This window comes from Pleurodeles waltl, chromosome 3_1 (assembly GCF_031143425.1).
Source record: "Pleurodeles waltl isolate 20211129_DDA chromosome 3_1, aPleWal1.hap1.20221129, whole genome shotgun sequence".
Classification (NCBI taxonomy): Eukaryota; Metazoa; Chordata; class Amphibia; order Caudata; family Salamandridae; genus Pleurodeles; species Pleurodeles waltl.
Genome location: NC_090440.1, coordinates 1,904,876,797 through 1,904,901,448, shown reverse-complemented (window position 1 = coordinate 1,904,901,448; position 24,652 = coordinate 1,904,876,797). Strand labels below are relative to the sequence as shown.

The 24,652-nt window shown below is 45.8% G+C and overlaps 1 protein-coding gene across 1 annotated transcript in view; it reads left to right on the top strand.

The window, feature by feature from the left end:
- Positions 1-24,652, top strand: part of CASP8 (caspase 8) — a 127,863-nt gene that overhangs the window by 40,825 nt on the left and 62,386 nt on the right. The window lies entirely within an intron of this gene.

Genomic DNA, 24,652 nt, shown 5'->3' with positions numbered 1-24,652 from the left:
TCAATTAAATTAATACAATAAATCAGTAAATATACATTGCAACCTGAAAATTGAGAAGAAAAAAGAAGAAAAAGAGAAAAAAGGATAGAAAAAATGTATTTAACAAGATAATTATATACCAAAGGCTCGTATGCTAATGAACAGCTGTGATACCTTTGTGGTGAGGACATGCTGGGAAATAGTGCTAAGAAGAAGCATCAAGGAAGTAACGACAAGCATAATGAGTAAATAGCATGCATCGGATGAGAATTAAAAGCAACCAAATATCTGAAAGACAAACCGTGCAGTGTTGCATGCTCATGTTATCAGAGCACTGTGCTTGAAATGACATGGCCAACTCGACGTGTGGTGAAGAGATACCCAATAACTGATCAATAATAACCATAGTTCATTCCCAATGAACCAGAATACCTTTTATGATGCCAGAGCCTGATAAAGAGAAGGAGGGCCCTGAGATTTTGTCTAATGTCCTTCTGAAGCCAACCAATTGGAGTGTAAAGCTTGTGCCCCATAACGAGGTGCAAATTACAGAGCATTAAGAAGCTCAACCTAGCCTTAAGACAGAGGGAAGCATAGGCATTGATAGCCAGCATTGGCGAATGATTAATATGCAACCAGGTACTCCGTATTGTAATTAACTTGGAATGACCTGAAAATAGGCTTTATAAAACAATGAGAAAGCAGAAGAGTTGATCAGAATAAACACAGTGCTCTATAACAAGGAATCGAGGGCTGATAAAATATCTTTCTTAACTTGATTGAAGATGGGTGAAAAGGTGGTCACGCTCACCATCTTGTTTGAATTGTCTCTAATTCTGGGGATCAGCAGTAACTCCCTTGGGCTGTACCACGCTCTATTGATAGGTCTGTTAGTTTGTGCAGGTAGCCGCTTGCTAGAAGTTTGTTTTGAAAGTTTCTGATTCCCTAAAAATATCTTGTTTGAAGTAGCAATTTCTCCTAATCCTAATAAATTGAGACTATGGGAGGGAGTCACATAGGGCTCTGGTGGCTAGAATAAGCTAGAAGAGTGTTCTTCCCTGCTGGTTTCCATTATAGAGTTCTGTACAGTGTGCCATTGTGTGTTCTGATCATTAGGTCTAAGAGAGAGAGAGAGAGAAAGAGAGAGATAGAGAGAGAGAATTTTAATAAAAACAAAAGGTTTTGGTTAACACCAGAGCTAATTAGGGGCTCAATTCTTAAAGTTACCATACTGTTCATGGACAATCTGGAGACTTCTATCATCCTCACAGATACCTATCCATTCTATAACAATATAGTGACCTGGAGGAGATATATTGATGACATTTTCCTTATCTAGAAAGGGAGTGCAGCTGCTCTCACCTTATTTGTGGCCTGGCTTAGCAGTTACTCTGAAGGCATAAGATTCACTTTTCAATATAGCAAAGCAGAAATCCCTTTCTCAGACCTAATGATCAGAACACACAATGGCACATTGTACACAACTCTATACCGGAAACCAACAAAGAGGAACACTCTTCCAGCCTATTCTAGCCACCATCCCATAGCAGTACTTGAGTCCCTCCCATATTCTCTATTTCTCAGGGTTGGGAGCAAGTGCTACTTCAAACAAGATTTTTTTAGGGAATTAGAAAGTCTGAAAACCAAACTTCTAGCAAGAGGCTACCAACGAAAATTGATTACTAGACCCATCCAAAGAGCGTGGTGTAGCCCAAGGGAGTCACTGCTGATCTCCAGAATGAGAGACGATTCAAACAAGATGGTGGACTTGACCTCCTTTTCACCCATCTCTAATCAAGTTAAGAAAGCTATTTTACGTCACTAGGATGCTCTTAATGCAGGTAACTTAACCATTAAACACCCTTTTTTGCGTTCCCCAAAAGTAGGAACATCAGGGACCATCTAGTGAAAGCATGTCTACCCTCTTCCAACAAAACTCATAATTAACAAGAAACTGGTGGGCCATAGAAAATGCGGTAATTGTAGTGTGTGCGAATTTACAGGTGAGACAAAGGAATTTGTACATAAAAATGTAAAAGCGACTCTTTCACACTTTACCAATTGTAACACTGCAAATGTCATCTATGCCATTTTTTGCCCTTGCGATCTTGTCTTTGTGGGGAAAACAGCACAGAAGGTGAGAATCAGAATGCCAGCATAGAAGTTGACTGAGATGTAAAGTGGCGCATGTACCTTTGTTGGAACATTACGAGAGGCTGGGACACAACTTAAACGACTTGCGTTGGCAGAGTATTGATGTTGTAAAAATGCCAGAACGTGGGGGCGACCTCACAGCGATTGTCAACAAAGAGGGACTGAAATGGATAATGGATCTTGTAAACAGAAGGCCTCCATAGTGACCTCAACCAACTTAAGGATTGCACCTCTCTCATTTGAATTCCCTAAGAGACTTTTGCATTCTATCATCAATCATAAGTGCCTTTCTATGCCCTTAAAAGAGATTCCAGTGTGCTGGAACACTTGTCTTTGCATACAGATAAATAGTTTTCAGTACATAATGGTCTGCTCATCATATCTGGCCGTTTACCAGTGATATATATTATGCTGATGGTTCTTCACTTGTAATATTCATGTGGATAATTTCTTTTGCACAGTTATTTGTTTTGCATAAATTGGTCCGTGGGTTGCATTATTTTTACAAAATGTGACTTTTTATATTACTCAATTGATATCATATTTGTTTGCTGATACGTTTGTTGCAGAAACGACACAGTTGTTATTTTGTTTACTTTTTTTCGATCTGTACTAATATGGTCATTTACTATAGGCTTGGGGTTGATTTCCTGCTAGTCCCTTTTGCATTTCTAGTGCCTATTCACTAGCATGCTCTCCCTATACTTTACCACTGCCAATATGGCCCCCGTTTTCATTGTAATGGACTTGACTCAGTAGTCTGTGTCCCTTATAGCTTTAGTAGCAAAAATAAGCCACAGCTTCTAGCAGCAAAGAACTGGCATAAACATTATTGGGGTACCTGTAGGTGAAAAGATTGTAAAATCAGGCAATATGTTATAGGGCAGATAGAATGTAGCATTCTTTTATTCTGTCATGCTCAGTTTCCCCAGCTAAGCTGAATTTAATCTATTTGTTCCACTCTGTTAACTGAAGTCCCCCGAAGCTACACGAGAAGACCACCTTAGACTCTGTCAGAGCTGTTGTTGTAGCTGTAGTCTACCTTGTGCTGAAGGGAGGAGATGCACATCTCCAGTAACTAGTAAGGAGCTAGAATGGAGGACAGGACACAAGCAAAGTTGTACGCTATCCGTACACTGCTAGGGTAACTAAGCATGTCTCATTTTTATCTGACGGGACAGGACAATTCGTGGGAATTGTAGTGTCACTTTTCCCATTTCACTTATGCGCCTACAAGATACAGTATAATTAGAGATCAGTGATGAACTGTTGGTGGCTGAAAGCCACCTTCATAACATCATGCTAGTAAGGCGACTCTTACAATTAACTGAGGTAAGGTATGCATCAGAAGTCAGAAGCAAGTGTATTTTCAGGAACCTGCGTGGCACAACTGCATCATAGATGCCGTGGAGAACTGTAAAAGCCTGTAAGGAGGTAGAGCTACAGGATTCCAAGGAAATGGGCAAAACATTTCAAGAATCTAAAAGGAGGGAGAATGTTTTACAAGAGACTGAAATAGTAGTAAGATTACAGGAGGAACATGGTAGAAGTGAGTGCTGCTGCGTGTGCCTAGAGAGAGGGATCACACAGGAATCTGAAACGACAGGGAGATGCAAGCGCCCAGCAGGAATTCGAAGAGAGAGACGCTGCTGAAGATCCCTGTATCGAAGTAAAATAGCAATGAGAATGTGAATGTGCTTGCACCAGGGGCGTTGAAGGAGTGAGGTCTCTGTGTCTCAGAAAGTATGGAAGTGCTGTTACTAAATATAAGAATGTATAGTACTACAGGAGCCTGTAGTCATGGATAATAACAAAATTAGAGTGACTTGATGGCTTCTTCTCACTGGCAGGCTTCTGTTCCATTCATGGGCTTCGCTTTGACATATAAGTGCATTCTGACAATAGTGGTGTTTGTTGATTTTAATAGAGCCAATTGGACAAACACAGCTGATAACAATGACATGTAAAAAGCACAATGTATGAATGGAAGTGGTGTTCCAGCAGCATGGAACCTGGTCATGTTACACACGATCTTAAAGAGAGCGAGGAGCTCAACAGGAATGCATTAGTAGTTTGTATAGCTGCATGAGCCTTTAGGAACTTTAAGTCCTGTTGCTCAAGTCTGGAAGGACAGACCCTGTAGCGTTAGTAACAGCGTAAGCGCTGCAGGAATTTGGAGACAGTGAATTAGAGTACAGCACTTGTACAAGAACGCCGTCTTTTCTGGCGTTTGTATAGAATGCTGAGTCATGTAGTAGGCCTCAGCCCTGCAGAGCTCAGATGAACAACCCTAACACGTTCATTTCTGATTGAGCGTCTATAATCCATGGAGGTCAATTCCCCAAAACGTTTGGGGTAGCAAAAGTGACATCACATGTCCTTGACCCACCCCCACAATGATACCACAAGAAATTACATTTCAGAACATCAGGCCCTGCGCATTACAGGAATTGATGTGATATAGCTTTTACTCTGTTGACATCCAGAAAGTAACATCAGTGAAGAAAATAAAAACACTAAAATAGGTGCAGACTTAAACAATAAGTTGAATGACACCATGTAGACAGGCCTATAGAACATTCAGTTGTGGTGCACTTACAATAAAGAAACCCCGTCAGGATGCCCTTCCCGTGCAGAATTAAGAGTTGTAGGGGCCTTTTCAGGCAGAACTCACAGCACCCGTGTGTTTTTAACCCGCTTAGAATACACATATGATCCATGCTTTGCCTTTCAGACTATCTTGTGGTGTGCATTGCCAAGGAAAATATCCGGCTCTCGCATCCTTTGGTGTGCTGAAAATCTGGAGAATGCTGACAGAATTCTCCTCCCCTTCCATTCAACAGGTCCCAGCACACGGTACTACAATAGTTGTGCAAATTCACAAGCCACGTGATGACTGACTAATCTACCTGGGAACATCGGGCTTATTTGCTGGCTCCCTTTTTCATAATGATAGCGTTTCTAATTTTTTTTATACTTTGTCTACTGCACGGCCCAGAGAATTTAACCCCGGCTGCCCCACCTTGGTGATTACCCTTGAGTTATATAGGTTTGTCTCTTACAGTAGCCCCAAAAGTACTTACCTATAGATGCATGCATTGTTTCAATGCCGACTCGTTGCAAATCTGATTCCCATTTAAAATTGGCACGTTCAGGGGGCTTTATATGTGAAGCATGTATCATTTGTATAATTTTCCTCTGTCTGCATCTGATGATGTACAAATGGAATAAACACAAGCACCCTCCTCATCAGTGCCTAGACCTTTAGTAACCAATAGGGAGCTGCTGAAGACCAATGTGACGGGTAAAGGACATGAAGAATCCAGCCTTCTTCCTAGTCTTATTTCCTCAAGGGATTCTCTAACTTGATACCAAAGGCCTGAGGTAGGGGGAAGGTGTGTTAACCGCAGAAATAAAGACGGCGCTTGGAGAGCTTGTTTGATTTTTTTATTTTTAGTGAAAGTTTGAAATCCAGTCGCCGGTGAGCCAGCCAGGGGTGCATGCGGTGACGATAGGTGAGAGTGAAAGCATCACAGGCGACGTGGAAAAAGTACCGCTGCCTAGCCATGTGCATGTATTATTTTTAAATAATGTTCACCACCACAGCCGCACGAGAGAAGTTTATAGCACTGGCACTTTCATATAAGTGCAGGTGCTGAGCAATGGAAACCACCGGCACAAATTAAGCCCTGAGCCAAACACATCCTCTAAGCCCCACACCATCTGTCACCACTTCTTCCACAGTGCTGGCCATATTATCTACAACAGCTCCACTGGCCCTTACTCCTTCTTTAGCTTTAAACTCTTCGTCTTATGTGCCTTAGCCAACAAAATCTGCCTCACCCAGACTGAAGCGGGCCTTTTAATAACCTGGCTGTATAACAGTGGTGTTCTTTGCCTTCTGATCTATGCTGCATATCAGCCCATCTTTGTTTTTGACATCTGCTTTCCTGGTAATTCTTGATGTTATCTTTCTACCAGGCTATGCTGTTTTTGTACCTCCATTGAGCTCTAGTGCACTCTTCGGGGTAACAGTGTTCTTTATAAACCCATTAACAAAACTTCACATTTTAAAAAGTTAATTGTGTTCTGAGATTTGGAGCTGATGAAGAAAAAATGAGTCTGAAATTGATAAACAGAGATGTTCAAGTTGGCAGGCAAAATACTGTGTCCTATTGCTAGTTAGTGGATGAAGTGTCACCACCGGTTGACTGAGCAGCACCAGCAGTGGGAGGTGTTGGGCCCTCCCCTTAAAAAATCTTGAGCAATGGCACATATAAAGCAGTGAAGGCGGGTTGCTGATAGCTGTTGTGATGTTGTGCTATATTGATTGTTAGTGCTGCTTTTTGGTTCTTCAAGCTAGGAGGGGAAACACAAGAGTCATGGAGGTGAAGGAGGGTCGTGAAAAAGGATGGAACATATATGAGAGGGAGGAGAAGGAGACGTTATGGACCATCAGTCGGGTGCCTTCCACCCCTCTGCATTATGATATATTACGCAATGTTGCTTTTAACAGATGCATTATAAAACCAAATCATCTCTGCGACCAGCTCTGAGATGGTGGCCACATGAGCAGAGGGTCACAGCAGGAGGATGCAAGGCTGTACAGTGGCGTAGATGAAAGAGAATGACAGTGCTCAGATCCTGGCAGGGACCCAGAATCGGAGGGGGGGGGGTTAGTGAGAGGTTCCCTGGAAGCACTGACGGTATCTCTCCCCACTGTCTCCTGCCCCTTCCGTTTCTGCAAAGACATGGTCCTACACCGTTCGTTTACCAGCAGAGCCCAGTGCTGAGGAGGGAGAGAGAGCCGGGCTCTCCAGCCACTTCCGGACTCGCCTGTGGCTTTTGTGGGAACAGGATATAGTGAGACACCCGCACCAGGAGTGAAGGAACAGGTCGGGGGCTCTCTTCTAGCACAGCATGGCCGACTCTCTTCCATGGCCTAGAGCCTGATATATCAGGCTGTCCTGGCAGCTACCCCAATGAGGAAAGAATTCAGGGAAACCCCGAGGATGAAGTGTGCTAAGAAACTAGAAAGCTCGAACTAGAAAGCTCTGACTGTTCAAGGGTAGATCAGCAAAAAGGCAACAGCGAGAGATGTGGGGGAAATAAAAACTCTCACACATTCACTCCTATCTTTTTTATAACAATTTTTATAATGAAATATTTTCAGCAACTCACAAACATAGCATGTCATACAGTAAGTGTCAGAAAGAGGGTCGATATAAACAGCAACTTATCTACAGTACAGGTAAAGTTATTTTTATTTCAAACCTTCCTGCTTTCCTTTAGGAGCTGCCAAAAGGCCGTATCCTGGGCTGGTAACCGCGCCTCTGCGATCCTTTCAGACAGACAGATGGATTAAGCATTGCCTGGGCCCGCGGAGCCCAGTCAGTGGTTACGAGACTTCACCTCTGGCTTCTGGGGGCCAGAATTTGGCTGCCATCATGCAGCTCAAGATCGAGGAGAAGCGAGTCACACTTCCTCAACAAATAAGATGGGAAAGTGATATCCCCTTATGCCTTTCAACAGGCAGCAGAAGACACGCCCAGCATGTCTCTGGGCTCGGGGCTGCTGCAGTGCGCACTGCGCACAACAGTAAAAATAAAATGGCAATTAAATCCTTTCATTGCCTATTTATTTTTGCCTGCGTGGCTCGCACCGGGAGGGGAAGCAACGCTCCCCCACCCTAGGGAAGAAACCGCCACTGCTCTACAGACCACTAGCTAGCAACACACTTGATAAATCAGGCTGCAGAAGTTAAAATAGTAGTTTGACTTTAGCCTTTTAGAAGATTTGGAATGGGAAGAGGCACAATGTAGAGCAAAGAGGTGGCAGTGCAGTTGGGCTTCTGGCTGCTCCAGATGAAATCCTTAATAAATTTACTATACTAGACCACGCTTAATGAGGTGTAGGAAAATATTCACGGACCTGTGCTTGAGAGATTACGCCCAGATTGCTAACATTTATTGCAACACATGGCTGGGTCTTTCAGTCCAAATGTTCTGGGAGAAAGTGAGTGGCGCAAAGGCTGTTCATAGTAGACCTTCCTTGTCCGTACACAGGAATTAACCAGACTTTTCACAGGCATAGAGAGCATTGTTAGTCCACAAGCAAAAGCGTGTAAGGCATGTAAACGGGGTAGGGGTGGATTTGTTTGATTTGGTTTTTATCTTTGAATTATTCTTTTTGTAGCTTTTGTAACCCTTAAATTCTTTGAACTTTGAAGTAAAAAATAACTTTTATCATGGATTATGTAAAAATGTTAGCCAGAATAGCTGAACATAGTGTTTCTGAAGGTGCATATTCTATCAAGTGCATTTGGTCCTGCTCCACTCATAATATTTATAAATAGGTTAACAAGCCAAATGTTTGGCACAGTACATCGCAGGAACCATTAATATGCTAAATATTATGAAGGCAATGGTTCGTATCTTTTAATACAGTCTGCCATTGGATCTTATGGTGCCGCAGGTGTTACCATTTCCAACTCCAAGCTATGGAAATATTTATTCCTGGCCTGAGGCCACCAGTCACATTCAGATATGTTGAATCATACCCAAGAAGGGCATGACAATATTGTTCATGTGAACCTTTGATACCCAAAGAGCGGTAATTGGCAGCTGGGTGGTTTTCAGATGGGGTACTTGTGCGCAAACTAGGTCCTTTCAGTGCCTACACATACTGTGGTTTAGGGGTGCATGTATTAGTAAGGGCAACAGTGTTGTTTTCTATAAGGTGTATAACTTGAGTCAAAGTGTGTCTGTGAATCCTCTGCATAGATCTGAGACATGGGCTGAGGGCTAATATTCAAGCCTTTCTTTTAACATAGACACCTGGGTGATTTCTGAATGTGCTCTCAGGTCAGCAGCACATTTAAAACAAAAATGGAGAGGGACCGGGAGGTTAATGGTCCAGTGTACAGTCTCCCAACTTAGTGTTTACACAAAACAAAGGTACACTGTTCCAAAATACAGACAAAAAGGTCTAGGGAGCCTAAAGGTTCAGGAGCAAGTGCCCTCACGCATCACAATGGATGACTGGCATCATCATCGGGAAATGCTCCACGCCAGGCCGGCACTGCAACGTCTGACGGGCTCCCCCGATGGGAGCTCTAAGCCGTAGTATTCTTAAGATAACTAATGAATACGGACTGGACCAGCCACCAGTACAAAAGGGAGAGCAGTATGAAAAATATTAAAATTGGTTATCCATCTCTGAAGTACATCATAAATTCAATCAGTATAGAAGAGATGAAGACCAAGGTTAAAAGCAAAAATGAAAGTAAAAATGAGTATAATGCTCAACAACTTTCAAAACACACCAAGAAGACCACAAACTCAGTAGTACCTCTAATAAGGGGTCAACATGTTTCGCGTTTTGCGGTCCATCTGGATCCAATGACGCTTCATCAGGACCAAAAAAGCTTCTCCGATTAACAATAAAGAAAAACAGTCACTTACATTTTGTTAAGCTCGTAAAAATCGTGAAAAAGGTCGCCCATCCCCAACTTAGAGATGTAGCTTCATGGAAAGCGCAAACCCAGGAATAGAACGGACTAATTCAATCCGTGGTCCCGAATAGTGGACCTAAGCTCCGGTATGTGTTCCCGTCCAAGCAGCACATTTATACACACCCTAATCTTTAGTTTGGAGGGAAGTTTGGTTGGCTACATCTTGTAAATTCTTACACCTAGGGACACATGTTTGTGCTAGGCACTTGTAAATATGGGGTGTCAGACTTATCTGAGCATACATAATCCAGGCTGAAGAGCAGAAAACGGATTTGCACGCATGAGTCTCCTCATCCTGCTTGTTCAAAGATAGGTTGGAGGGGGCACTCCATGTCCTGTAATTCAGTGGAAGGTGAGGTGGCCTGGTAAACTGAGACATGGCCTGCTTGGGCTTGTTTAACAAGAGGTACTTGTAATGTGGCTCTAGTCTTTTATTCACTTTTTTCATTTCTGCTGCAATTTTTTTTGTTTATGATTTGTGTGTTGCCTGCTGTCTATAAAGAAATAAGGGCCAGATTTACAAGGCCCCATTGCCACTTGAGAGCCACTGTTTGGGATGCTCTGGTGGTGCTAACCACTTCTTCATATTTACAAGGAGGTGTAACGCCACTTTTTGTGGCTTTACGCCTCATATAGGCCCGTCCGATGCAGTTTTCTGTGTCAGAGGGGCATGGAATCGGTGTTGCAGTGGGCGTTCCATCACAACACCCATTGCTTTTGACGCTGCCCCAGATTTACGAGAAATCGTAAATCTGTGGCAGCGCCAAAGACTAACGCGCTCCATGGGTGGCGTTAGCATAGCAAAACGAGGAGGAATACTTTTATTACTCCTTGTGTTTTGCTTTTCTCATGTGTGCTGCATTCTGCAGCACACAGAGAAGAAGTAAAATGCCATGGGTGATTGTTTATGTGCAGGAAGGCGTTCCTTCCTGCACATAAACAATTATTAAAAAATTACACTTTGGTATTTCTATGTGTGCTGCATTCTGCAGCACATAAAAGTGCCAAGTTGCCATTGTAGATTGTTTATGTGCAGGAAGGGACACCTTCCTTCACATAAACAATCACTCCCCTCAATGCAGGCATTGGTGCAGGCAGCTTAATTTATTCCAGCGCAGGAGGAAACGAAGGGCTGCGCCGTATTCTTGTAAATACGGCGCAGCCCTGTGTTTCAAAACTGGCGTGGTGCTGCTAATTACGGCTCAGCACCGTGCTGCACCAGGTTCTTCTAATTCTAGCCCTAAGTGTGAGCCTGATGCGCCTGTTAGAGTTCCATTGCTGGTCCAACCAAGCTGCAATTCAAAATCCAGAGATGGGAGTGTGCTTTATTACATCGAATGCAGATTGCCTTTGCCATGCCCTTAATAACGCAGATTATTTAACTCCTGAGAGGTGGGAGCAGCTTTCTCTCGGGTTCATGCCTATGTTCTCACAATCTTCAGATGCCTTTCTGGTGGAAGTAGGTGGTGTAGGAGGTGAGCAAAATAACTCGGGTCCTTTTGTATAACTTGCCTCTATGAAGAGTTTCACCCTTGTGACAGAAAGAGCATTGAGAATACTGCAAATAGCGTACGCTTCGTACATCTCCTGCAGATGCTCCTCAGACTTGTTCATGCTGACGAGAGGACTTCAGACCTACTACTCATAATATTCCTGCTGGCTCTGCAGAGCCGGCCAGCACAGAGACCACTTTTAATGTCCTCCTTGTTTCTTAAAGATCTCAATCCACCTGATGCAAGGGCAATCTCTTTCCATTTCGCAATACCCAAGTTTGTCCTGGTGATTTTGAATTCATTAGTGTTGTGTCCTGATCAGCGGCACCTTGGAGAGATAGGACCAATCATATTCAAAGAGAAAGTGACCAAGAGAGTCAGGGAGCAGATTTTCAAGGTCAGGGGCAGACAGTATAAGTGACAGGGCAGGACTGGTTGGTTTGTGGTATGTGAAAATAGGTGTGGAGTCTGCTTTCTAGCATTGAGCTGATTTGTATGGGGTTCACCCTCACAGGGATAGTGTTGAAGCGCTTCTAGCGGGGGAATTATGCCCTGACAATGGCAGTCTGGGATGGAGTTTAACTATTGCTGGCACAGAGGATATCATGGACGCTCCTGTGGAATCGTAGATGTCAGAGCAAGACTGGCAAAGCAATTTTTTCATCGTTAGGCCTATTCAGTGTCACGGTGCAAAAAGAAGAGGAAAGGAGCAGGAATAGATCAGGAAAGAAGCAAGGAGTGTTTAGGAAAGAGGACAGAAGGGACCTCGATGTTACAGCTGCTGTGTGTTTTAAAACTTCTCCTTAATAGGGGTATAAACACTGAGGGGGAACAGAAGAGGAGAGAAGGGGTAGCAGCAAACATTTGTTCTTCATTTGGGTTCCTGTTCTCACCCGACACTGTTATATTAGCTACCTCAGGAGGTGCTGGTGGGTTGGCAGTGCAGTGTAATCTAGCCGTGCACTTTCTAAGTCTAGCACTTTCTTTGTACCATGCAACACCTTGCTTGCATCTGTTAGCGCATCAGACCTTAATAAGTAAACTTACAAGGGGACCCAAATAGGTCGATGAACCTTTTGACTTGCAATTAAGATGTTCCCACCATAACTCCAATACATGCAGATCAATAATCAATAATTAATCAATAACCTCAGTAATCAATGATAATCAATGGAATTAGTAATTGTCACACACCATGACCTTTCAGTCATGAATAACCACACCTATAGTAAAAGTTAGATAATTTATTTCAATCAATCAATCAATCAATCAGTAAATTTCTAAAGCGCGCTACGTACCCGTTAGGGTTTCAAGGCGCTGAGGGGAGGGGGGGGTAGCTGCTATTGGTCGAAGAGCCAGGTCTTGAGGAGTCTCCTGAAGGTGAGGAGGTCCTGGGTCTGGCGCAGGGGGGTCGGGAGGGAGTTCCAGGTCTTGGCGGCGAGGTGGGAGAAGGATCTGCCGCCGGAGGTCTTGCGTTGGCATCGGGGAATGATGGCGAGGGAGAGGTTGGCAGAGCGGAGTTGGCGGGAGGGGACGTAGAAGTTGAGTCTGTTGTTCAGGTAGGCGGGTCCGGCATTGTGGAGTGCTTTGTGCGCGTGGGTGAGGAGTTTAAAGGTGATCCTCTTGTCCACGGGGAGCCAGTGGAGCTCCTTCAGGTGGTGGGAGATGTGGCATCAGCGGGGTACGTCGAGGATCAAGCGGGCGGAGGCGTTCTGGATGCGTTGGAGTCGTTGGATGTCTTTTGCTGGGATGCCTGTGTAGAGTGCGTTGCCGTAGTCAAGTCTGCTACTGACGAGGGCCTGGGTCACCGTTTTTCTGGTTTCTGTCGGGATCCACTTGTAGATTCTACGGAGCATGCGGAGGGTGTTGAAGCAGGAGGAGGAGACTGCGTTGACCTGTTTGGACATGGTGAGAGCGGAGTCGAGGATGAAGCCGAGGTTGCGTGTGTGGTTGGCTGGAGTAGGGGGGGTCCCAGCGCGGTGGGCCACCAGGAGTCGTCCCAGGCCGAGGGGGTGCGTCCGAGGATGAGGACCTCCGTCTTGTCGGAGTTTAATTTCAGGCGGCTGTTTCTCATCCACTCGGCAATGGATTTTAATCCCTCATGGAGGTTGGCTTTGGCGGTGTGTGGGTCATTGGTGAGGGAGAGGATGAGCTGGGTGTCGTCGGCGTAGGAGAGAATGCTGAGGTTGTGCTGACGGGCCAGTTGTGCGAGGGGTGCCATGTAGACGTTGAACAGCGTCGGGCTTAGGAAGGAGCCTTGGGGGACGCCGCAGATGAGGTTAGTGGCTTCGGAGCGGAAGGGTGAGAGTCGGACTCTCTGGGTTCTGCCGGAGAGGAATGAGGAGATCCAGTTGAGGGCTTTGTCTTGTATTCCGACTTCGTGGAGACGTGTTAGTAGGGTGCAGTGGCAGACCGTATCGAAGGCAGCGGAGACGTCCAGGAGGATGAGGGCTGAAGTTTCGCCGTTGTCCATTTGCTGTCTGATGTCATCTGTGGCGGCGAGTAGCGCAGTCTCGGTGCTGTGATTGCGTCTGAAGCCGGATTGGGAGGGGTCCAGGATGGAGTTGTCCTCGAGGTAGTGGGTGAGCTGGGCGTTGACGATCTTCTCGATGACCTTCGCTGGGAAGGGGAGGAGGGAGATCGGGCGGAAGTTTTTGAGGTCGTTGAGGTCAGCCTTGGGTTTCTTGAGGAGGGCTTGGATATCGGCGTGCTTCCAGCTGTCCGGGAAAGTCACGGTATCGAAGGATAGGTTGATGATCTTTCGAAGTTGGGGGGTGATGGTGGAGTCGGCTTTGTTGTAGACGTGGTGTGGGCAGGGGTCTGAGGGGGATCCTGAGTGGATGGAGTTCATGGTCTTTCGAGTTTCGGCGTCATCTACGTGGGTCCAGGTGGTAAGGCGGTCGGCGTAGGAGGAGTTGTCGGGGGTGGGGTCTGGCGGAGGTGTGGTGTTGAGGCTGTCGTGGATGGCGGCGATCTTCTGGTAGAAGAAGGTGGAGAGTGCGTCGCAGAGTTTCTGGGATGGTGGGACGTCGTTGACGTTGGCGCTGGGGTTGGAGAGCTCCTTCACGATGCAGAAGAGCTCCTTGTCGTCGTGTGCGTTGTTGTTTAGGCTCTCTGTGAAGTGGGAGCGTTTGGCGAGTCGGATAAGTTGGTAGTGCTTGCGGGTGGCTTCCTTGTGGTTTGCCAGGCTGTCGGGTGTGCGTTCGAGAAGCCATTTTTTCTTAAGTTTCTGGCAGGTGCGTTTGGAGGTGATGAGTTCGTCTGTGAACCAGGCTGCTTTTTTCTTTTCTTGGTTGATGGTGGGCCTCTTGAGTGGTGCGAGGCTGTTGGCGCAGTTGAGGATCCACTGTTGGAGGTTGATGGCGGCGGAGTCCGGGTCGGAAGGGTCGGTAGGCGGGTTCTTGGCGAGGGTGCTGGTTAGTTGGTCTTCGGTGACTTTGCCCCAGCGGCGGTGCGGCGGTAGTGGGGTGAGGTGGTGCTCGGTGTGTTTCTTGAATGTGAAGTGGACGCAGTGGTGGTCGGTGCAGTGGAGTTCGGTGGTGTGGCTGAAGGAGATGTGGTTGCTTGCAGTGAAGACTGGGTCTAGCGTGTGGCCGGCGATGTGGGTGGGTGTGTTGACCAGTTGTCTGAGTCCGAGGTTGGAGAGGTTGGTGGCCAGTGATGCGTTGTTGGCATTGTTGTTGTTCTCCAGGTGGAAGTTGAGGTCTCCAAGGAGGATGTAGTCCGTCGAGGCGAGGGCATGGGTGCTTGCGAGGTCGGCAATGGTGTCACTAAAGGGGGCTCTTGGTCCTGGAGGTCGGTATAGGAGAGTTCTTCTGAGGGTTGTGTTGGGGTCCGTGTGGATCTGGAAGTGAAGGTGTTCAGCTGTCTTGAGGGTGTCGTCCGTGTGGGTGTGGATCTTGAGGGTGGATTTGTGGACGATGGCTATTCCTCCACCGATTCCGTTGGTGTGATCTCTTCTGGTGATCTTGTAGCCGTCAGGGATGGCGATGGCGATGTCTGGGGCCGAGGAGTCGTTCCACCAGGTTTCGGTCAGGAAGGCTACGTCTGGGGCGGTGGTGTTGAGCAGGTCCCAGAGCTCGATGACGTGCTTTCGTGCGGAGCGTGTGTTGAGGAGGATGCAGTGGAGGTGGTTGGTTGTTGCAGGCTTTCTTGTTCTGTTGCAGGTGAAGTTGCAGGTGCGGCAGGAGAAGGGTCCTTTGGTGTGCTTCGGAGTGGCCTGGAAGCAGGCTGTGGAGGAGCCAGGGTTGAGGGCGAGGAGTTCGATGGAGTAGCGAAGACTGGTGGTGCGGTGGGCGTGCGGACCAGGGGGGGTGGCGCTGGGCGCGGTCCAGGCGCGGACGGGCGCAGACGGGCTTGCCTCTGGTGCGCCTCTGGCGCGCCAGCGGCGCGGACGCGCAGCGCCAGCCATTAAGAAGGGAGGGGGGAGGGAGGAGCAGCTGGGAGGCGGGAGGGAGCGGCGAATGGGGGCACGAGGGGGGCGGGGCCACAGGGAGGCAGCGGCAGGGGAAGCGGCAAGGGGGAGCGCCTAAGGGGCGAAAACCAGGTTGAAAAAGGCACAAAAGTGACAAATAAAGCACAAGTCAAAAACAGTCACAAATACGGTAAATGGCACAAAGTACAAGCGGAATACAGCAATCAGAAGGGGCCCAAATGGGGGCAAGAGCGCAAGGAGGCAAGGCGCTGAAAAGTAAAAAACACTTACAGATACGGCGAAAGCGGCAGAGTGCACACGGGTCTAGCAAAGCTTACCAGAGCCCACTAGACACCAGGGATGAGGCGCAGGAGGATGCCTGTGGGTGGAGGAGGGCCTCAAACACACTAGCAGCAGCGTGGGCGGGGGTTAGGGACACAAGACAGCAAGGTGGTGCTGCGGACATGGGGGGCGAGCTCTAGACCGAAAACAGGTCAGAGGTCGCTCACTCTCGACGCGCAGCGCCAGCCATTAAGAAGGGAGGGGGGAGGGAGGAGCAGCTGGGAGGCGGGAGGGAGCGGCGAATGGGGGCGCGGGGCCGCAGGGAGGCAGCGGCAGGGGATTTTGTATCAGCTAAAATTCTGTCATTTCAATCCCTTCATACTTTTGTTCCCTTTTCGAATTTTCCCTAAACAATTTTTCCTGTTTCTTTTCTTCCCTCTTCTGATCATTCATTGACTTCTTCAATTTTAATAATTTTCAATAAGATCCCTTTCCCAAGGTTGCTGAGCCAATTTCCCACTGAAGCAAAACATTTGCCAACCTTTTCCCAAAACACCGGGCTCTTTTAATTCTTTCAAATTAGCACTTTCATTAGTCAGATTAGTAAGTACGCCTCTAATTTCTTTACTATTATTAGGAATGAACGAACAACAATGTCTAGAATTAATCATCCCACAAACTCCGCCATCCTTTGCTAAAAGAATGTCTAAAGCAAGGCAATTCTGAAGAGTCATAGCTCTTTCAGCAGCTAATTCAGTATCTATCAGGAGTATGGCTCCTGAAACATTTGTCAGCATGTTATCCACAATAGTAGACAATTTTCAAATCTTTATTGAATTCAGAATAACTCCCACTGAAGGAATCATTGCGCCAAATATATCTCCTACTATACCAGAAGGAGACTCTCTCCTCTGTCTCATCTGATGAAATTTAGTCACTTTTGGAAACTTCTTTAAGTCATCCATTTGAAAAATCTTTGGGAAAACTATTCCCAAGTAACATGTTCCATACCATCCTCTTGGAAGACGGTAATAAGCATTTGGACCTCGGATGTAATATATCCCAGGAATTGTCGGGTCAAAAACAAAAACACGTCTACATTTACTTGTTCCCACAAAGTGTCAGTATGTGATTTAGGCCTATATACACAAAGTTTCCCACGTGTTGTGCATCTAGAGCTAATTTCCCTTGTGTTCTAATTGCACTGTAAGCATAATCATTCTTGTAAGTCCTTTTCTCTAAGCCTTTTTCTAACTTCTCCTTCAATGCTTTTCTCCTGTCATCTGTGTTATCTAAGAAGCTCTTTTCTAAAGGTGTAAGCAAGCATGTCAGCTTATTGCGGTGTGCATAAGCTGTGCCAAATGTCAACATAGGTTTAAAGAAACCTCTAACTAATACTATGTCATTATCCATAGCTACTTTACTCAAATATCTAATTATAGGGACAAACGAAAACACCATATCATAATTGGAGTAGAAATGCTGAATGTACTCCTGGTTATAGAATCTTGTTAGTAACAGACTATAACTTATTCCATACGTTAGTGGCAGACTATGGTAAGCAACTCCTTCTTCGACTGATGAAGGAATCTGCGTACACACATAGCAATTCTTCGCATCCATTGTCTGAACATACTCACTCAATAAGCAAAAGACATTAGAAGAAAGTTCTCCTTGCGCATTAGTACCCTCATGTAAATACTTCTCATCTAACCTAAACTTCTCTATTGCTGTTAATTCAGTAGTCGTCTCAAAAGCAGAAGTATGGTTGGCTCTCCCACAATCAATACCACAAATAATATCCCACATACAATCGCCAAACCAATACTCATATATATACAGCACATATTATTCCTACCCTGCTCACTAATGTTACTCATGATCTGCAAAGAATCAGAAAGCACAAGAGAAATTTAGAAAACTGCAGCAAAAATCAAAAACAAAACAAATTCCTATTTCAGCAGTTATTTACAGCTTTCAGTCTCACTTCCAGGATCCCTTGTCAAAATCGGTAAGCAGCTTGTCAAAATCAGGTTTCAAAAAGTCAAATCAGGTTATCAAAGTCTTCTCTGGTTAGTTTCAACAGTCTCTTTCTAAAACAAATCTTTCTCTCAGATTGTTTCAATAGTTCAGTTCACCACCTTCCTTGAAGTACCAAAATACTGACCAGGAATGTCTCGATCAAAACAAAAAGACAACAATTATTTCTGCCATTCACTTGTAGTTGCATACGCCCATTCAGGACCTACGTATCTTCGACTTGCTATTCTCTTTCTTTTCAACTTTCGATCACCATTAAATTCTTCTTCACTTAGGTCTTCTCTCTTTGTTGTATCCACTTCTTCTTCAATTGTTGTTTCAACAACCACTTCCTTTCTCTTTGCTTGTGACTCCGGCCACTTATTTCTTTTCAGTGGACCCTTCGTCGATGTTCTTTTCAGTGTTGAACTTGAAACATCTCCTTGTTCTATGATGTTTTCTCTTGACGGACCTGCAGCTGGTTCAGGAGGAGTTAGATCACAGTGACTTTGATCTGCCTCAACTCCTTCCCCCTCGGGGTCTGGCAATTGCTCTGTTGTAAGGAAATGCCTCCTTGGCATGGTTACCCCCTGACTTTTTGCCTTTGCTGATGCCAAGTTATGATTTGAAAGTGTGCTGAGGCCTGCTAATCAGGCCCCAGCACCAGTGTTCTTTCCCTAACCTGTACTTTTGTTTCCACAATTGGCACACCCTGGCATCCAGGTAAGTCCCTTGTAACTGGTACCTCTGGCAACAAGGGCCCTGATGCCAGGGAAGGTCTCTAAGGGCTGCAGCATTTCTTATGCCACCCTGGGGACCCCTCACTCAGCACAGACACACTGCTTGCCAGCTTGTGTGTGCTAGTGGGGATAAAAAGACTAAGTCGACATGGCACTCCCCTCAGGGTGCCATGCCAACCTCACACTATACAGGGTGCCTATAGGTATAGGTCAGTCACCCCTCTAGCAGGCCTTACAGCCCTAAGGCAGGGTGCACTATGCCATAGGTGAGGGCATAAGTGCATGAGCACTATGCCACTACAGTGTCTAGGCAAAACCTTAGACATTGTAAGTGCAGGGTAGCCATAAGAGTATACGGTCTGGGAGTCTGTCATATACGAACTCCACAGCACCATAATGGCTACACTGAAAACTGTGAAGTTTGGTATCAAACTTCTCAGCACAATAAATGCACACTGATGCCAGTGTACATTTTATTGTAACATACACCCCAAAGGGCACCTTAGAGGTGCCCCCTGAAACCTTAACCGACTACCAGTGTAGGCTGACTAGTTTTAGCAGCCTGCCACACACCAGACATGTTGCTGGCCGCATGGGGAGAGTGCCTTTGTCACTCTGTGGCTAGTACCAAAGCCTGTACTGGGTGGAGGTGCTTCTCACCTCCCCCTGCAGGAACTGTAACACCTAGCGGTGAGCCTCAAAGGCTCACCCCCTTTGTTACAGCACCCCAGGGCACTCCAGCTTGTGGAGTTGCCCGCCCCCTTCGGCCACGGCCCCACTTTTGGCGGCAAGGCCGGAGGAGATAATGAGAAAAACAAGGAGGAGTCACTGGCCAGTCAGGACAGCCCCTAAGGTGTCCTGAACTGAGGTGACTCTGACTTTTAGAAATCCTCCATCTTGCAGATGGAGGATTCCCCCAATAGGGATAGGATTGTGCGCCCCTCCCCTCAGGGAGGAGGCACAAAGAGGGTGTAGCCACCCTCAGGGCTAGTAGCCATTGGCTACTAACCCCCAGACCTAAACACACCCCTAAATTGAGTATTTAGGGGCTCCCAGAACACAGCAAGATAGATTCCTGCAACCTAAGACGAAGAAGGACTGCTGAGCTGAAAAACCTGCAGAGAAGACGGAGACAACAACTGCTTTGGCCCCAGCTCTACCGGTCTGTCTCCCCACTTCTAAAGAAACTGCTCCAGCGACGCGTTCCACAGGGTCCAGCGACCTCTGACGCCTCAGAGGACTACCCTGCATCTAGAAGGACCAAGAACTCCAGAGGACAGCGGCTCTGCTCCACAAAGACTGCAACTTTGCAACAAAGAAGCAACTTTGAAACAACACACGTTTCCCGCCGGAAGCGTGAGACTTTGCACTCTGCACCTGATGCCCCCGGCTCGACTTGTGGAGAACAAACACTACAGGGAGGACTTCCCGGCGACTGCGAACCTGTGAGTAGCCAGTGTTGTCCCCTGAGCCCCCACAGCGACGCCTGCAGAGGGAATCCCGAGGCTCCCCCTGACCGCGACTGCCTGCTTCAAAGACCCGACGCTTGGTAAGGACACTGCACCCGCAGCCCCCAGGACCTGAAGGATCCGACCTCCAGTGCAGGAGCGACCCCCAGGTGGCCCTCTCCTTTGCCCAGGTGGTGGCTACCCCGAGGAGCCCCCCCCCTTGCCTGCCAGCATCGCTGAAGAGACCCCTTGGTCTCCCATTGGATTACATTGCGAACCCGACGCCTGTTGGCACACTGCACCCGGCCGCCCCTGTGCCGCTGAGGGTGTACTTTTTGTGCTGACTTGTGTCCCCCCCGTTGCCCTACAAAACCCCCCTGGTCTGCCCTCCGAAGATGCGGGTACTTACCTGCTGGCAGACTAGAACCAGGGAACCCACTTCTCCATTGAAGCCCATGCGTTTTGGGCACCACTTTGACCTCTGCACCTGACCGGCCCTGAGCTGCTGGTGTGGTAACTTTGGGGTTGCCCTGAACCCCCAACGGTGGGCTACCCCGTAGGTGGTTTACTTACCTGCAAAAACTAACAAACACTTACGTCACCCAGGAACTGTTGAAAATTGCACTGTGTCTAGTTTTAAAATAGCTATATGCCATTTTTGTGAAAACTGTATATGCTATTTTGCTAATTCAAAGTTCCTAAAGTTCCTAAGTGAAGTACCTTTCATTTAAAGTATTGCTTGTAAATCTTGAACCTGTGGTTCTTAAAATAAACAAAGAAAATATATTTTTCTATACAAAAACCTATTGGCCTGGAATTGTCTTTGAGTGTGTGTTCCTCATTTATTGCCTGTGTGTGTACATCAAATGCTTAACACTACCCTCTGATAAGCCTACTGCTCGACCACACTACCACAAAATAGAGCATTAGAATTATCTATTTTTGCCACTATCTTACCTCTAAGGGGAACCCTTGGACTCTGTGCATGCTATTTCTTACTTTGAAATAGTACATACAGAAGTCTCTCAAAATCGTCTGCTTCTGGGAAAGCCCGCCTCTGAATAGACTATCCTGCTGCCTCAAGATAGGCTCTCTGTCACCCTCCTGGAGGTCTTCTCCTTCGTCTCTCTCATGAGTGACTGAACCGTCCTCAATGGGCTCAGATCTGGTCTCAATTCCCCTTTGTTCTCCTTCCGGTCCTGAGACTGGTCCTATCGTTGTTGGCACTCTCAACAACTCATTTTTATTGTCCAGAGGACATGCCAATTTCTTTGTGTGGCTGGCGTGGATCCAGTTTGGAACTCCAGTGCACTTCACAGCTGTGGTAGTTGTCAGAACTACCTGGAAAGGTCCTTTCCAACGAGGCTCCAAACATGTTTTCCTCGCGTGTTTCCGGACCCCAACCCAGTCACCAGCTTTCAGGTTGTGCCCTGGGTCATGGATCGGTGGCAGTGTGGTGGCTTCCACCTGCTGAGAGAAAGAACGAATGACATCAGCCAGACCTTTGCAGTAGTCCAACACCATATCATCTGTAATGTTGACAAGTGTATGTGCAGGCACCACTGGCAACCTCATGGCTTGGCCCATAAGGATCTCATGAGTAATCTTTCCCTGTGGGATTAAATAGTCTCCATATGTCTTTAGGTTTATGAGAATTGCACATGTTTATCAGTTGTTTATGGGATTTCTTGGATTTAAATTGACATGCAGAATTCCTGGCAAGAGAGGCATCCTAGGGTAAATTGAAATCTCCTCCGAGAATCATTCTGCAGTTGGGAGGTAAAGTTGAGAGTTTTTTGTTGAGATTAATCCCAAAAGTAGGGTTGTCGTTATTGGGGGCATAGATGTTCATGACTATAATTTCAGTGTTGTCTCTCAGTGATTTAGTAAGAAGCCACCTGCCTTCAGTGTCTGCTTCTGAGGACAGGACAGTGAGGCCAGAGGCTTTCGATAAGAGTCATAAGCCCATTTCCTTTTGTTTGTGGTTGGGGCGCATGATAAGCAACTAACCCGTGCTTTCATGGCCACCTTAGTTTCTTGAAGGAGAATGATGTCCCCCTTTTGTTGGTGTGTATAGTCTAGGAGTGTCTGTTGTTTGGTTGGGTGATTTAGACTCTTGACATTAAGAGAGAGTATTTTTATGTTCTGCATTTTTGTGGGCGGTGAGTGTTCTCGTTGATGTAACAAGCTAAAGGCCAGGTATTGTTTGCCGGTGAGGTGGTGTAGGAGTGGGAGTGGGTGGGTGGGTTTGAAGATGCGTCATGGGTGAGGGGAAACGGAATGGGTGAGAGAGGGAGGGGGCAGGGAGGAGGGAATGAGATAGTAGAGTAGCACAGGACAGGAGGAATGATATGAAAGGTATGTGGAGAAAAAAATGATAGCATAGTGATTGATTACATATTTATGATGAGAATCTAATTGAGGAGAGGCGATGGAGGCCACAAGTGGTCAAGCCTAGGTCCGGAGTGCAGTCTTGCTGCACCCTGTATAGAATGGGGTGTGTATTAAGAGTCACAGCAGTGTCTAAGGCCCATTTTTTTGTGCCAAATTTGCGCCATTTTTTGACACAAAAGCGGCGCAAACTTACAAAATACAATGATATTTTGTAAGTTTGTGCCGCTTTTGCGTATGGGCCTAAGTATGGGGTGTTTATCTATATGGTATGGTGGCTGGAGTACCTGGCGTGGTTTCCATAGTGGTGCTTAGTGAGTTGCCATTTAGTGAGAGTGGATAATAATCTGTATTCTGTTCTCTATATTAATGTATTTGCAGGTATTATAGTTGTATATATAAAAAGTGTAATATGTGTAGTGAGTGAGGTGGCTATATGTGGGATGGATGATAGTTGGTAACAAGTGTCATTATTTCTGCTGAGTTAAGTTTTTATGTCAACAGTTAGGGTTGTGAAAAATAGTACCCAATGTATTACATATTTATGGAGTACAATGTACAGTTTGCAGTAAATTCTCCACTTACTGTTATTGTAGCACTACATAATATCATCATAGTGTCAACATAGAGCCAACAGAGTTTCAACGAGTTATTAGTAAGGTATCTACCAAGAACTAACATATTATCAACCTAGTATTAGTGAAATGTTCACATAGTGCTAGCATATTCTCAACATAGATTCAACAGATATCAAAGTGAGTCAGTCAAGTGACCCCATGTTACCGTATTGCAGGTAGTGCGGGAAAACCTTATGTGTATGATATTATCAATGTGAGGCTGGTATCAATAATAATCAATGTCAATATGAGATTTGATAAATCTAAATTATATTGAAAGTGAGAAGATGAAACATTGCAATAAATACGTCATCAGGTTGGAGTCAATTATAAAACATCTGATTTAACCAGAGCAGGTTGAAGGTTGTTATAGAGATACAGTACCACTCATTGAAGAAGTGACATCTTACCATTGGTTAGGGTGTTAGGTTTATTGTTAGGTTATTAGTAGGTAAGTAGGTGCTAGTTAGTTAGTTTAGTTAATGTTTTGTAGGTTGCTGGCTACTTCATTCTGTCTCGGTTTGAAGAAGTGGAAGCAAAAAACAAATATTTCGGCCTGTTATAGTTATTATGAAAAAAAGAGCTTGTATGCCTATGTGTCAATCCCATGGGCCAATCAGGGTTCTGCAGAATTATGGGGAGAACGTGAATTGGGTTTTGTTGAGGCCGTTAGTGGGCAGCCTTGATTATCGTATGTTACTAAGTGAGTTGAAAGTTAGGAAGGGTTTATGTTAAGTGTTAGCCATTCCTTCCAAGATTTTAAGAAGTCATTTTCAGGTCTTGGATTTCCACCATGTATGAGTCCAGTTCCATAGGGTATTAAAAAATGATGGTTTTACCATTGTAAGTTGTTTTTATTCGTGCAGGACCAATGAACTAAAATTGTATTGACAGATCTTTCAGAGTTTTCCTTTAGGAAAGAAACGCTTTTCTTTTATTGACAGTGTCTTTGGAGTGATCTTGAGAGATCCCAATGGAGGCGCTTTTCCACTTAATTCTCTGTATTTTCTTCATCTGTGTGAGGATGGCTTCAGTATGTGAGTAGCTGAGGGGTCTGAAAATGAGGGCTCTTGGAGGTTCGCTGTTTGCAGGCTTATGTGCTTATGTGTGGGCACTCTGTGTTCTCCGGTTATTTAAAAGTCCTTTTCTAAGTTTATAGTGAGTACTTGGGGGATCCATTTTTCAATGAAGGTTGTGCTGGCAGGAACTTAGTTTTCGCTACCTTCAAGAAGTCCACAAATCTGCAAGTTGCCTCTTCTGTTTCTATCTTCGAGTTTGGTGATGTTCCTTTCCAGACTTGCAGTAGTGGTTGATAAAGTTTTAGAAGAGTTGTGTCTTCCAGGAGGTTTATCTGTGATTCTGTTTCAGGGACTCTGCCACCCAGTTGTATAATTTCTTGTTTCAAAGATGCAAAGTCGCTCTGTATAGTTTCTGTGGTGGATTTTGTCAATTGAGCAAGCACGTGTAGCATGTCGTGTTTCTGCATGATTAGGTCCAGAGTTGTGAAGTTCTCAGATTTAGATTTTGTAGGGGATTATGGGACAGGGGGGTTCCTGCTTGTATCTCTTTGGTGCTGGTTTGGTGTCTTTCAGACCTCCCCTC